This window comes from Chiloscyllium plagiosum, chromosome 5, assembly GCF_004010195.1.
Source record: "Chiloscyllium plagiosum isolate BGI_BamShark_2017 chromosome 5, ASM401019v2, whole genome shotgun sequence".
In the NCBI taxonomy this organism is placed as follows: Eukaryota; Metazoa; Chordata; class Chondrichthyes; order Orectolobiformes; family Hemiscylliidae; genus Chiloscyllium; species Chiloscyllium plagiosum.
In genome coordinates, this window is record NC_057714.1 from 3,137,446 (window position 1) to 3,151,176 (window position 13,731).

Sequence of the window (13,731 nt, forward strand, 5' to 3'; positions counted from 1 at the left end):
CTGCCTAACAGCGCCAGAGACCCAGGTTCAATTCCCGCCTCACGCGACTGACTGTGTGGAGTTTGCACATTCTCCCCGTGTCTGCGTGGGTTTCCTCCGGGTGCTCCAGTTTCCTCCCACAGTCCAAAGATGTGCAGGTCAGGTTGGGCCGAAGGGCCTGTTTCCACACTGTAAAGTAATCTGAAGAGAAGGCATTAAAAGTGATTCTCTGGCTACATTTCAGCACCTAAGAAAGAAAGCAGGTGAGCACAATCCTGCCCAGCTGAATAACGCAGACAGGGATTGGAGGGTGATGGTGTGGGCAACCATATCCAAGACTACAGACCAGTCAAGGAGTATAAGAAGGAATCGTTTGTCTTTATGGCAGTCACATAGGATGTCATTTGGCACTTTGATACGATTTCTTTCAGAGCAGATGCAGATGCAGAAATCTGATGTCCGGGTTTCAAATGTAGAGTTCCCAGAAAGAATGGGTTTGAGAAAACTTGCAAGGACTTTGGAGAGGAAGTCAGGATGATAGTTTATAAAGATGACAGGTCAAGGATTGTTGTTTTAAGAAAAGGGCAGATGACAATAGATTTAAAGAGGAAACAAGCAACACCTGCAGAGAGAAAACCATTTACATGATTGGCTCACAAGAGTAGCCAGAAGAGGGAGAATGATACTGCAGACAATGCAGGAATTCATGATGAAAAACTTCAGCCACATTCAGCCTCAAGACATGCAGCATCAGGCAAAATATCTGCACACATATAAACAAATTAGAAGTCAGATCCAGAATGGAGATCGAGAAGTAATAGAAGAAAGAAAGTCCCAGAAGCTGGAGAATATTCCACAACTAGAATACTGTGAACAATGTGATCTACTTATCTAAGGCAAGAGAGACTGGCATTGGAGGCAGTCCAGAGAAAATTTACTCGGTTGACGCCGGGCATGGAGAGATTTTCTGATGTCAAGAGATTGAGTAGGTTGTGCTTGTACTCATGAATGGAAAGAGACCATACTGAAACATAATAGAGTCTCAGGGAGTCTGACGGTGTAGATGGTGAGAGGTGTTACCCCTTGTGGAAAGAGTCAAGGACCAGAGCAAGACATTGCCCAGTTAACAGAGAGTTAAGGAGGTATTTCTTCTCCCAGAGGACAGTGAATCTATGGAATTCGTTGCCACAGAGGGCCATAAAGATTGGGTCATTAAGCATATTCAAAGCTGATTCAAAGACAGATTTTCAATTAATAAGGGAATCAGGGGTTATCAGGAAAAGACAGAAACACAGGTTTGAGGATTACAAAATTACTAAATGTCTATCCTACATTATCCACAATTATTAGTGTTTGGCATTGCATCCCATTCCATCCATCCTAATCTGTTCCAAATGGCTGATTTTCTAATGCAATGACACTTACCATCAACACCAACTCACCCCTAGCTCTCACACCATTGCTTTTCCCCAATTGTTGACCTTTTTATGTCTTAAACTGTCCTTCTGCTGTAAGCTGAATTCTCCATCCCCAGCACTCACCTCTCTCCTTATTGCTTCAATTGCTGATATTTTGAAAAGTCCTCTCTCTATCCTCACTCATCTGATTTCTTAGGTCTTGACCTTCCTTTATCGCCCAGTAGCTGGGTTCCTGTGTGTCAACCACCACTCCCTCTACTAGTTGACTTTGCTACGCCTATCCCCATAGCTGACATTTCAGTTATATTATGCAGCAATCATCACATCCACCTCCCACCATCAAGGGATGCAGAAGAAGTTCAATGGCAGCCATTGAGTCTAAGCCCTGACAATTAAAGAACTGCTACACAAGATACAGTTTTGTAAATATCCCAAAAAGGCATCTGAGTCATAATTTGCAGTCCTGACCTTTCATTTGGATAAAATAAGACATTTAAGTCAGAAAGTAGGAAGGTTGAGAAGCTTTTGAATACAATACAGAACAACCTCAGTTATCCGAACATCAATTATCCGAATTTTGGATTATCCAAACAAGATCTCAAGGTCCCAAAGTTTGAGATTGGAAACTGAACTCTGTTACTATCTGTGAAAACTCTCTTTCCAAGACAGACTGCACACCAGTGAACTCAGCAACTTCGCTCCCGCTCTGCCTCCATCATTTATTTTCTTTATTTTCTTCTTTCGGCTTCTCGTTTTAAAATATAAAATGATTGAGATAAATTTAACAGTAGAGGATCTGGTTGTCCAGCTCCTGCGATGGGTTTCCGAGAGGAGGGGTGGAACTGTTGTGCAAGAACCCAGAGGTAGATGGCATTGACCCAGTTTGTGCCTCAGCCCTGGGACTGTTTGTGCGAGGCCGCGGATTCCAGCCGGCGGCAGTGAGGGAAGCGCAGGGCTGGTAGTTGCTAAGGGGAGAGACCCAAAGGAGAAGAAGCAAAAGAGAAGAGAGGAGAAGGTGGCCTTGGAGTCAGGCCGAAATGGCTGGAGGCAGCGGCTCGGTGTACACCCGAGGGAGGTCTTCCCCACCGGCTGAATCGTCTCTGTCTGGTGCAAGTGTTTAAATATTAAACTAATTCAACCTCCTGTTCATGTTAACTTGACTTAAAAAATTACCCGATTCTGATTAGCTATCCGAACATTCGATTATCTGAACAAAATACTCCCTTGCCCGTGTCATTCAGATAATCGAGGTTGCATTGTGTCAGGATTAATTGGTGAAACTGAGACCATAACAACATTTAAGGAAATATTAGAGAGATTAGGTACAGAAGTGCTAGGGAGGAAATTCTAATAATCTAGTTGGAGAGAATATTTGCTTCCATGTTGTACTTTCTGTGCAATTCCATGTTACGTTCTTTAATCCAAAAAGTTGAATACAATTCTTGTTTTAGTATAAAAAGTGTCCATCCATTCACAATCCTGTGACAATTGAATGGGCTTTGAATGATATCAATGTTTGAAAATGTAGAGTTGTTAACAATGATAGAGAAAACAATCATTACTTTTTGTTATAATGGGGATTTCAGCTTAACATATGAAAATTGTATCAGTGATAATGCAAGGCACTTTAGCCTTGATATTTCAGTTTCCAGATGGTTTAAGCATGTCTTTTTAAATCAGATTTGTTACTGTACATTGTTGCAGTGAAGTAATAAGATTATCCTCCCTAAAATCATGGAGTTTAATACACCACTCTCCCTAACTGCCAGTGAAAATAAGGTATGACTCATCACCAAAGGTCAAGTGGTTAATTTTCTGTTGTTCAACTGATAATATCTAACATTCAGTTGGATGGATCACCTCACCACCCACTTATCAAGAATTAAGAAAATCCTTAATGCTTGCAGAGGTCTTAACTCCATCTATGCCCCCTGTTGAATGAATGAATGAACAATTTATTGTCACATATATCCTGAAGATACAGTCACCACAATTCAGCGCCCCACTTTGAGTTACAATAAGGATAAAGGGAAATTACTTATGTAGGAGTTCACCTTCTGTTCAAATTGGGGCCTTAAGCATGGATTCAGCAAGGTGTTCCAATCCTCAAGGAGTCCCACTTTGGGAACAGCAATTACAATGCTGATGCCCCAAAGAGACTCCGGCTCTGCTTCCACTGCTGAACCTACCACTAGTAGGAGACCCTGCTCCAGGCACTGCCACTGCCACCAGCTGATGCTACAGCCACTGCCCTGCTGACCCTGCTCCAGCCTCGAAGATGAAGAAGAAAATAAGGTGAAAGTACATGGAGAAAACAATGCTGCTGGGTGAGAGCAGACTACCAACTATGCCAGTGTCATCCTGAAATTTATGAGGAGAAAGTGAGGACTGCAGATGCTGGAGATCAGAGCTGAAAATGTGTTGCTGGAAAAGCGCAGCAGGTCAGGCAGCATCCAAGGAGCGGGAGAATCGACGTTTCGGGCATGAGCCCTTCTTCAGGACTCCTGAGGAAGGGCTCATGCCCGAAACGTCGATTCTCCTGCTCCTTGGATGCTGCCTGACCTGCTGCGCTTTTCCAGCAACACATTTTCAGCTCATCCTGAAATTTAGCCAATAATCCAATAGGGGGATTCAGCTCTGTAACATTTAGGATCAGACTCACAGAACGATACAACACAGAAGGCAATCATTTCGTTCAAGATACCTGTGCTAGCTCTTTAAAAGAGCTATCCAATTACCCCCATTGCCCAGACACCTGTATGGTTCTTTTTGCCAGAAATATTTCTCCAATACCCCTTTGAAAGTTACCACAAGCTTATCACATACTGTTTTCCAGACACAACAAGTCAGGAACCTTGTTGATGTAAAATCCAGACATATGCAACTGAGAGGAAGTACCCGCTGGCTTCAACTCACTGAATGCCGCTCCCAGTCATAATCTGACTGTGTCTGCAGTGCAATGTCCCTACATGCTCCAAGACCCTTGGTTCACACAGCTCAGCATCAGCAAAACACTGGCCTCAGACTGTTTTAGCTCGTCAAAACTTTACCTCAGAATTCAGGGATGCCTTTGACTCTCATACTTCTGTCAGGTCTATTTAAATGGGGAAAGACTTCGTGATGCTATGGTACAGAGGGATCTGGGTGTTCTCATTCATGAGTCACAGAAAACTAGCATGCAGATACAGCAGATAATAAAGAAAACAAATAGAATTTTGGCTTTTATAGCTAAATGAATAGAATATAAAGGTAAGGAAAAATTGTTGCAATAATGCAAGGCATTGGTTAGACTGCACCTGAAGTACTGTGCACAGGTTTGGTCCCGTTATTTGAGGAAAGATATAGTAGCATTGGAGGCAGTTCAGAGGAGGTTCACTAGATTGATCCCAGAGATGAGGAGTTTTCCATATGATGAAAGATTGAATAGTTTAGGTCTATACTCTCTGGAATTTAGAAGAATGAGTGGAGATCAAATTGAGGTATTCAAGATGATAAAAGGTGTGGGCAAAATAGACATGGTGTGGATACTTCCTCTGGTAGAGTATTCTAGTGTGAGAGGTCATATTCTTAGGATAAGTGGTAGCAAATTTAAAATAGAGTTGAGAAGAAACTACTCCTCCCAAAGAGTTGTGAATCTGTGGAATTTGTTACCCCAAAGTGGGACAGTGAGTAAATTTAAGGAGGATTTAGACAGATTTTAACTGGTAATGGGTTGAAGGGTTATGGGGAGAAGGCAGGAAAATGAGGGTAAGGAGCAGATCAGCCATGATTGAATGGCAGAGCAGACAGGATGGGCCAAATGGCCTAATTCTGCTCCTGTATCTTATGAACTAAGGTCATTTGTATGAGGGAGATGCACTTATCCCTTGCATCTGCAGAGGATGCATCTTACGGCACTTAATTTGCTTTCTTTGTATTTATTTCAAGATGATCAGATTCTGTGGCTTGCATTGTGTTTTTAGTGCTAAACTGTAGGCTTGCAGTATATAGGGCTAGAATTTCATTTGATCACAGAGGCGTTGACAGGTAGCTTATGACGTCAGGGAGCACTGAAAGATAAAGACAGTGGGAGGTGTCATTGTCTGGCAAGGGGCTATGTTAACATCATTTCTGGACAATGTGCCAGCAGGTTACACAGTGAACACACGGCATGTGTTTCAAACGAACGGCAACATGTGAAAGTCAAAGGCAAAGAGTCCTTAGTCTGGTAAAGGGGGCTGTTTGTTGATTTTATTCATTTATGAATTGCGAACGTTGATGGCTAGGTCAGCATTTCTTGTCCATTCCTAATTGCCCAGAGGGTAGATGCAAGTCAATTGTGGATCAAGAATGACATGTAGGCCAGACCAGATAAGGATGATAGATTTCCTTCCCCAAAGGGCATTAGTGAACCTAGTTGATTTTTCACAACCTCCTCAGATGTGATGGGACTGACCTGGCACTGGCCTCTTCCTGTTGGAGTTTCACTGTGTGCTACTGGTACCTCCATGACACAAGAGAGAACCAGCTACATTAGAAGAAGAAAAGCTTATGCATATTGAGAATGGATTAGGGCTGGTGGGAATGGGTTAGTAGTACAGTAAAGCACAATGATGATTACTGGGTTGATTGTACTTTAAGGTCTCCAAATCTCCACAAGAAGGGCCAAGTATACTCTCTGGTCATTTGTATACTTTTCTTGATCCAAGGAGTATGGAGTCTGATGTCTTTCACCACCACCTCACTGGTCTTTGCCCTTTTACCTTAGCTGTGGGCCAGTTTTTCCTGCTGTGACACAAAACAAGAGATTATGTTAGATGGAATGTGAGGGGAGAGGAATTAATGGTGATGCAGAGGGAGGAGAGGGCCTGAGGTGTCCTCAGTGATTGAGTAGGATGTACATGGGCTGAAGAGTTAGGGTTTGGAAGGATGAGTTGGGTGAGAGACATTAAGTGAACATGGTGCATTCTATGCAGAGGGTGGCAGTATGTAAGGAGAAATGAGATGCGCTTTCAATAGCAGAATTAGAATGAGCAGTGACACTGCAAGTCTGAAGATGCAGAAAGACAACGTTGGCACCCCTGTGGAACAGAGGAACTAATGCCACTGTGGGATATTCCTTTTAACGTGGGTCACAGCACTGGCCATGGTCCTTGCCTGTGTCCAGGCTGGCTCTGTCTGGTGGTATGGTTACTTTTGACAGTCAGCTGAGAAAAGCACAGCCCTCCTCTCCACTTCCAAGGTCCCTGTCCTACAAAGCAGAGAACCAAGTGACCTTTCTGGGCCCTGTCCTCGGTGATGACACTAAAACAGACTGGAGTGGACTTGCAGCATCTGAAGTGCTGTGCTGTCTCCTATCATATGGAGCAAAAGCTGAAAAGTTACAGCAATGGCATGAACCTCTGCTTCTCCTGCCACACAATTCCATGAGAAAGGCACCGAAAAGCCTGGTTGCATAGTTAATGAGGTGAAAATTGGAAGATTGTGTGAGAAATGTAACTCTGAACCATGGTGGATATGAATCTCACTCAACAAGACGCATTAACCGAAAATGGGAAAACGTTGTCCTTTGTGTATATACTCACTTAGTGAGAATAGTTCAATAAAACAATTTCACCTTCCATGAATTTAATCCATTCAACAAGCGACCCTTTCATGTATTCTGTAGTCCATGTTGCCTGCCCACTTTCAATTATCAAATTCAAATTGAGTTCTGGCATAAAATAATTGAATTAATAAAGTTTGTTCTGACACACCAAAGCAGTTTATCACTCAGTGCAGCTAGATTATGTGACACCATCTTGGAAGTGATTTTGACAATACACATAATTAGTCCTGTCACAGCAGGGAACGTCTACACATTTACCAGTTCCACTGCAGTAAGATGTATAGGAAAGGGTGGGTTTTAAGAAGTAAAATAATCCCCAGTATCAGACTTTGCATTGCCATTACTGCAGGGCACACTTTATTTTCCTCATTGTGCATAAATTGTTTTCATATTTGTTCACTCACCAGCTAACAGAATCATAATGCAGTATAAATTTTCTTACATTTTTACATCCTCTCATCTTTGAAGTTAAATACATTTGAAGGCAGTTTCTATATCCATTATGCCAGTACATGTGGCTGGCAAAGCAGTTCGACATTATGAGTAGATGCATCGTGATATGCTTTGATTGAATTCTGTGTTCAACAGAACAGTGAACCATCTGTTAAAAATGTGTTTATGTTGAACATGCATCCTGTTTGGTTAAAAGTGTTAAATGTAATTAAATATTGAGGATTGATTCCTGACTCAGGAGGAATGCACTGATCTGAGAAGCACTAATCAGCAGTAAATTCAGCAGACTATTGAAGTTAGGTTTTTGCCAGACAATAATTATAAATGTTGATATGTAACTTTACAAGGGAAAACTGATTTTTTAACATCACTCAGCAGGTGGGTGGATAAAATCTTGACAGTAAAAACTGAACTGCAAGTTAGACCCAGTTTTGGAAACTTAGCAATGATTCTATGAGTAAACGTTATCAAAGAACAGAATCCCCAGTGACTCGGTTATCCAAGTTATCAAAGAACAGCTGGTGACAGTAAACACTAACTAAAACGGATTGAAGACAGGAAATCTCCGAGTGCCCTGGAAGATAAACTTCGAAAGAATGTCATCATTCAATGTTTCACAAAATCCAAATATGTCAGAAGGAATTATCGCCAGTGAAAGAGAAATGGAAAATGGCAAAATAAAGTCAGACAAGCAGTTAATAAAACTCATAATTTTAATTTAAAATCTTTGTTTTGTCTTTACTTCCTTTCATCTTCTGGAATGAATCTTTGCCCCAAAAAAGCAAATATGAAAAATTGGACACTTTCTTGAATTCCCATTCCATGGTCACATCTTCAATTGAATGATATCAATGTCCACCTGAATACTTTTGCCACTCTCAATGTGGGAAAGAAAGTTATTGTTTCAATATCGGAAAGAACAAAAGATATGGCAAGAGAACTTTAGGAGTATCTTTTCCCACTGCATTAGTTTCCAAAGTCAGCACCTTCAGGTACCCAGCATGAGCAATATAATTGACCTACTGATACAGATAGCATGTCCTGGGAATTGCAATTGAGAAATAATGAAAATATTTTGTGAATAAACTGGAAGAAATAATGATAACAGTGATGGTCCAAGGATTGAACATGAAAAGGTATGACATTTACTGTTCCTTTTCACATTTCTTATGTTTTTTTTCAAATATGGCAAAATAATTGAGTCATCGAGTCATGCAGGACAGAAACAGTCCCTTCAGTCCAACTCGTCCATGCTGACCAGGCTTCCCAAACTAAACTAGTCCTATTTGTCTGAGTATGGCTCATATCCCTCGAAACATTTCCTTTACTTGTACCTGTCCAAATGTCTTTTAAATGGTGTGACTACACCTGTATTAACTATTGCTGTCTTTTGTCTGAAGTTTATTCACAAATTCAAACATGAGTTCACATGGTTGACTGGAATGTACACTGCAGAACACAAGTTGCCTTCAATAAACTAATTCAAGTCTTATTTCAAAAACAGAGCAAAATTAAACTGTATTGGGATCATGCATTTAATTCTTTAAGAATATCATTAGGAACATCTCCCCCCAGCAACAAACCATCTACAATGTTGATTGAAGCTTGTTAGCTTAAACTCTGTGGCTGCAACAATCCATTACAACCCTAGTGATTATATCCTACAGAACTGATACTACCACAGTCTGCGGAGTTAATAAGGTAATACTTCATCGATTAGTCCGTACACATGATGGTTGGTTGAGATGTTTAAACATCAAATGCTACCTTTAGGAGCCAACGCTGCTCTCTTGACTTGTCTTTCCATTCCCCTCCACCCTCAATGCCCACCAGCTCCTCTCCAACCCATTTGTTGGCCCATCTTGCATCATTTTTCTTGATGTTTGAATTTCAGTTTTTTATCTACATCTCTGGTGAAAAAACATGAATTCTCACTCACTTGGTGGCTTTGGTGTCTGTAGGTTCTGTTTTTTGCAATGTTGCTCAGGAACTTCTAATGTCAGTTGGCGCCCAGTTTATTCAGATTTCTGGCTTTTTCCAGACATTCTGCTATCACGATTCCAAGAGAAATTAAAAGAAATGAACAGTTTTCCTTCAGCTGAGTGCTCAATGTTCATTATTAAATGGAAGATTCTCTTCCACCTAAAATAATGCAAAAATATGTTGACAAAATCAGTGTAGATGCAGCTACTATGAAAAATTGGTGGTAAACACTGCTAGCCTTGTGATTTGAAGACTGATAACCATCGCTTGTTCCAATCAATGGGAGTACTCAGTTATGAATAACTTGTGAAGCTGGATTTTCCTGAGTAGTTTACACCCAGATGCTAATAAATCAAGAACCAGATTGTGAGTAAGTTTTAGGTATGTAAATTCCCAGAAAAAACCTTGCCAAGCAGGAAATTCATATGACAAGTGGGCAGCTTTTTCTCAGATACTTGTTACAGTTATGAGGTTTATAATATTGTTGTGTTTTGGGACTGTGTCTTTAACTTTATGTAAGATAAAGCGGGTTGTGTGACTTGTTCTGCAGTCTGTTTGACAGCAAGCCTTGGATGAATTCATTGTTGGCAGGGTTAACTGATACCTGCAATAGTGGGCAGTGAGGCATTTGCACCAATTTGGGAACGCACATGCGTACAGTTCCAAACACAATAGGTCATCATGTTGGATTTATGCATGATGTCATGCACAAATGCAGTGGGGCATAGCGCACATGTGCTGGTATCACCAAATGCAGTCTAGAGATTAATGGAGGCCCAATTAATTTATTGGAAGAAGATACCAGTTGGTTACATTTGGAGGTATGTGTGCTAGACTGAGGATCCAATGGAGAACATTCCCAAGTGGTGAAAATACCAAAAGTTTTCAACTTTTTCAGACAAGTAGTCTGTAGATTTGGATATAGTTAAGGTTGCAGTTTCTAAAGGACACAGGTTAATTCCAGAAGCTGAAAGACAGAATTCTGAGAAAGAAATAGGATCTGACTTTTGTGGATTTTGCTGGGGTAAAAGGAATGGTGTTTGATTGATGGTTTAGGGCTATGAAGCTTGATCAAGATTGTGAAAAACTTAGAGAAGTATTAATAATGGAGGAACGTATAAGGAGTTTCCCTTTAAGAATTAGGTCCCAGCTAAAAGGCCTACATTTTCGAAAATAATGGAAGCAGCAGTTTTAGTTGATGGTGACAAATGATCCCACAAGCATATAACTGGCAGCAAACCTTTGTTTGCAAATCCATTCAAGAAATTGGAGAGATAATAGAACTGAAAGTGAACAGAACATGAATTCCACTGAAGAGAAGAACAAAAAAAAGTCATGCAGTTGTTGCATAGCCAAAAATGCCTGTGTGAGAAATTTATATGATTCAAGGAGACTAAAATATAACTTTTACCATGAGAGGGCATGAAGGCAAATTTCTGGATATTGAATACAAAACCAGTAGAAGTGGGAGAAGTGTGTTTCTAGTTTCTAGCATGTTTCCAGAAAATACTATGCCCATGGCTGGAGCTGTTAACAGGGCAATAGCACTGGTATAACTGCACAGTTCTCATTTAAGAACTACTATTTTAGTGAGTGTATCTCATGATAAGCAGATGGCTTTCCCCCTGGGGACCGATAAAGTGAATTAGATCATTGAGCATTAATAGGAGTTTTAGTCTGCAGAAGCCCTATTCATCCGGTAAAAGAAGGCAAGCAAATTAATACTTTGAGAGACACTGAGGGAGCACAGTCAATGATGACAGCAGGTGCTCTGACGAGTACACTAGGTTGTGTCACAGCCACCAGACGTATCCAGCCATTTCCCACACACCGTTGCTACCTGACAAGTACCTGCCTTCCTACAGGGCAAAGTTTAATTTATTACTGAAGGTTCCTAGGGGATAAAGAAATAAAGGTATTCATAAGGAATTACAAATACATGGATTGAAAACAAAATATTAATAAGTCAAAAACAAAAATATCGAAGAAGAAAGTCCCAATCTGTGTGTAATATAATGGGGGCCCACTGATTGCGGTCCTTACAGAGGTTAGAAGTTAAAGTTAGATATTGCATCTGCAATCTAGGTAGAGAGTCAGTGTTCTCTTGTAACATTTGATTTGATTTGATTTACTGTCACATATATTTTGTTACGTAAAAAGTGTTATATAGTGCCATTGCTCTCTAAATCACAGAAAATAAACCAAACATAGAATATAGATGTAGAAAAATAAAGAAATAAAGAAGTGTTCAACCTTGCAGTCTTTCTTGTTAAGTGCTCCACCATGGATCATAAGCCAGGTGGCCAGACACATGTCCCCTTTGCCGTGTCACTGCTACTGGAACAAATGTCGCTATCCTTTGGCACTATCCCGCCTCCTCCAATGCCCTGTTCTCAGAGTTCCGCCCACTGGTTGGTCTCAACCAGGTCTCTTTAGACAGTTATGAAATTCAAAATGCTGGTATATTAATTATGAGGAATCAAGGTTTCCAGAAAACTGAAGTCAATAATGCTGAGTGCATTTGAGGTTCTTCCTGACGTCAAGGGACAGTACATGGAGAAAGTAGACAACTCAAGTGTGGGGATGGGGTTCACTGGACCGGATCATTGAGAGGATGATTATGATGAAAAGGGGAAACTCAAGAGAGAAGGCCTTTTCATTTGGAAATAATCTGGCTGGAAGTAACATTGAAATCTCTGAGCATTTTGGGAAAGCCAGTTGAGGTGATGGTAATGGAGCATTTGCAGAAGGAACCTGTGAGATCTCGCTTGAATGTGTTATAACTGCATCCTGGGTTTGTGTGGCTAAACAAGATGAGGCAGTTTCACTTGTAGGGACAGACATTTCAGGTATCTGATTAATGCAGAGATATTTGGGGAAATTGGATAGACCTGAAGACTCTAGACATAGTGAAGCAGAACTATTCATCAGATCTTCCATGCTTGAGGTCCAGCAGATGGGCACTAACCCATGGGCAATATCCCAGACAGCAGGCTCTGAAGTTAAGTCTGAGAAAGTCCCTGAGTGTTAGAACTTAAAAAAATGATATATTGATGAGGAAGTGGAAACCTTCTCAACAAAAAGAGGATGAGGATTAGTCAACAGTTTGTCACCTTGTTGTCCCTCCTCGTTACCACCATTGAAATTCTAAAGACTGCCTATGAAATTTTAATGGGTAGATCACTTGAGTGTTCAAAAGATTCAGATTAATGCAACATTTTTGATCAGGGTAGACTCAGCAAACCAGGCAGCACCAGGAGGTGGAGAAGTTACCTCCTGCTGCATGGCTTGCTGTGTTCTTCCAGCCTCCTGCTTGTTTACCTTGGATTCCAGCATCTGCAGCTTTTTTTGTCTCTTACAGTATAGGTCAGGGCTGCATTTCGATATGGTGAAATTTGCAGGACATGCCATTCATGTCAGATAGTTGGAAAGCCACAGTCATTGATGAAGACAACCTTATTGATAACCATCTTTGCCTTTGGTGAACCATTTAATAAGATTCTGGTGGATTGCATTGGACCCCGAGCCAAAACCAACCAGAGTTTCAATATCTCTTGATTATAGACCTGTCAACTCAGTTCCCAGAAGCAATCCCATTAGGAAAGATTACAGTAAGTGTTGTAATCCAATTTTTCTCACCAGCTATGGATTGCCAAGCTTGATCAGGGCTTAATTTTCATATTGCCTGTATTCCAAGAGATAATGCATCGTTTAGGAGTGAAGTAACAAATTGTTTGCTTATCATCCACATTCCCAACGTATACGGAAAAGTTATCAATCACTAATGACAATAGTCAGGGCCTAATGTTAGGATGAAAGGATATGATTCTTACTATTTGCTGATATATCAGATGTGTCCCTGGCTTCAATCCCTTTGAGATGGTACATGGACATGAAGTGAGAGTCTACTAAAAAATATTTCCAGGACATGGAGAGCAAACTAATCTCTTAGATTCTGTATCCAAATTTGGAGCAAGGCTTAAGAGTATGCAACATTTCAGGAACACCATAAAATCTTCCATCAATTTGTGAATAACTGAACAGTTAAACTAGCTAAGAGCCATACTGGATACAATACCAGGAGAAAGTGAGGACTGCAAATGCTGGAGATCAGAGCTGAAAATGTGTTGCTGGAAAAGCGCAGCAGGTCAGGCAGCATCCCAGGAGCAGGAGAATCGAAGTTTCGGGCATGAGCCCTTCTTCAGGAATGAGGAGAGTGTGCCAAGCAGGCTAAGATAAAAGGTAGGGAGGAGGGACTTGGGGGAGGGGCATTGGAAATGCGATAAGTGGAAGGAGGTTAAGGTGAGGGTG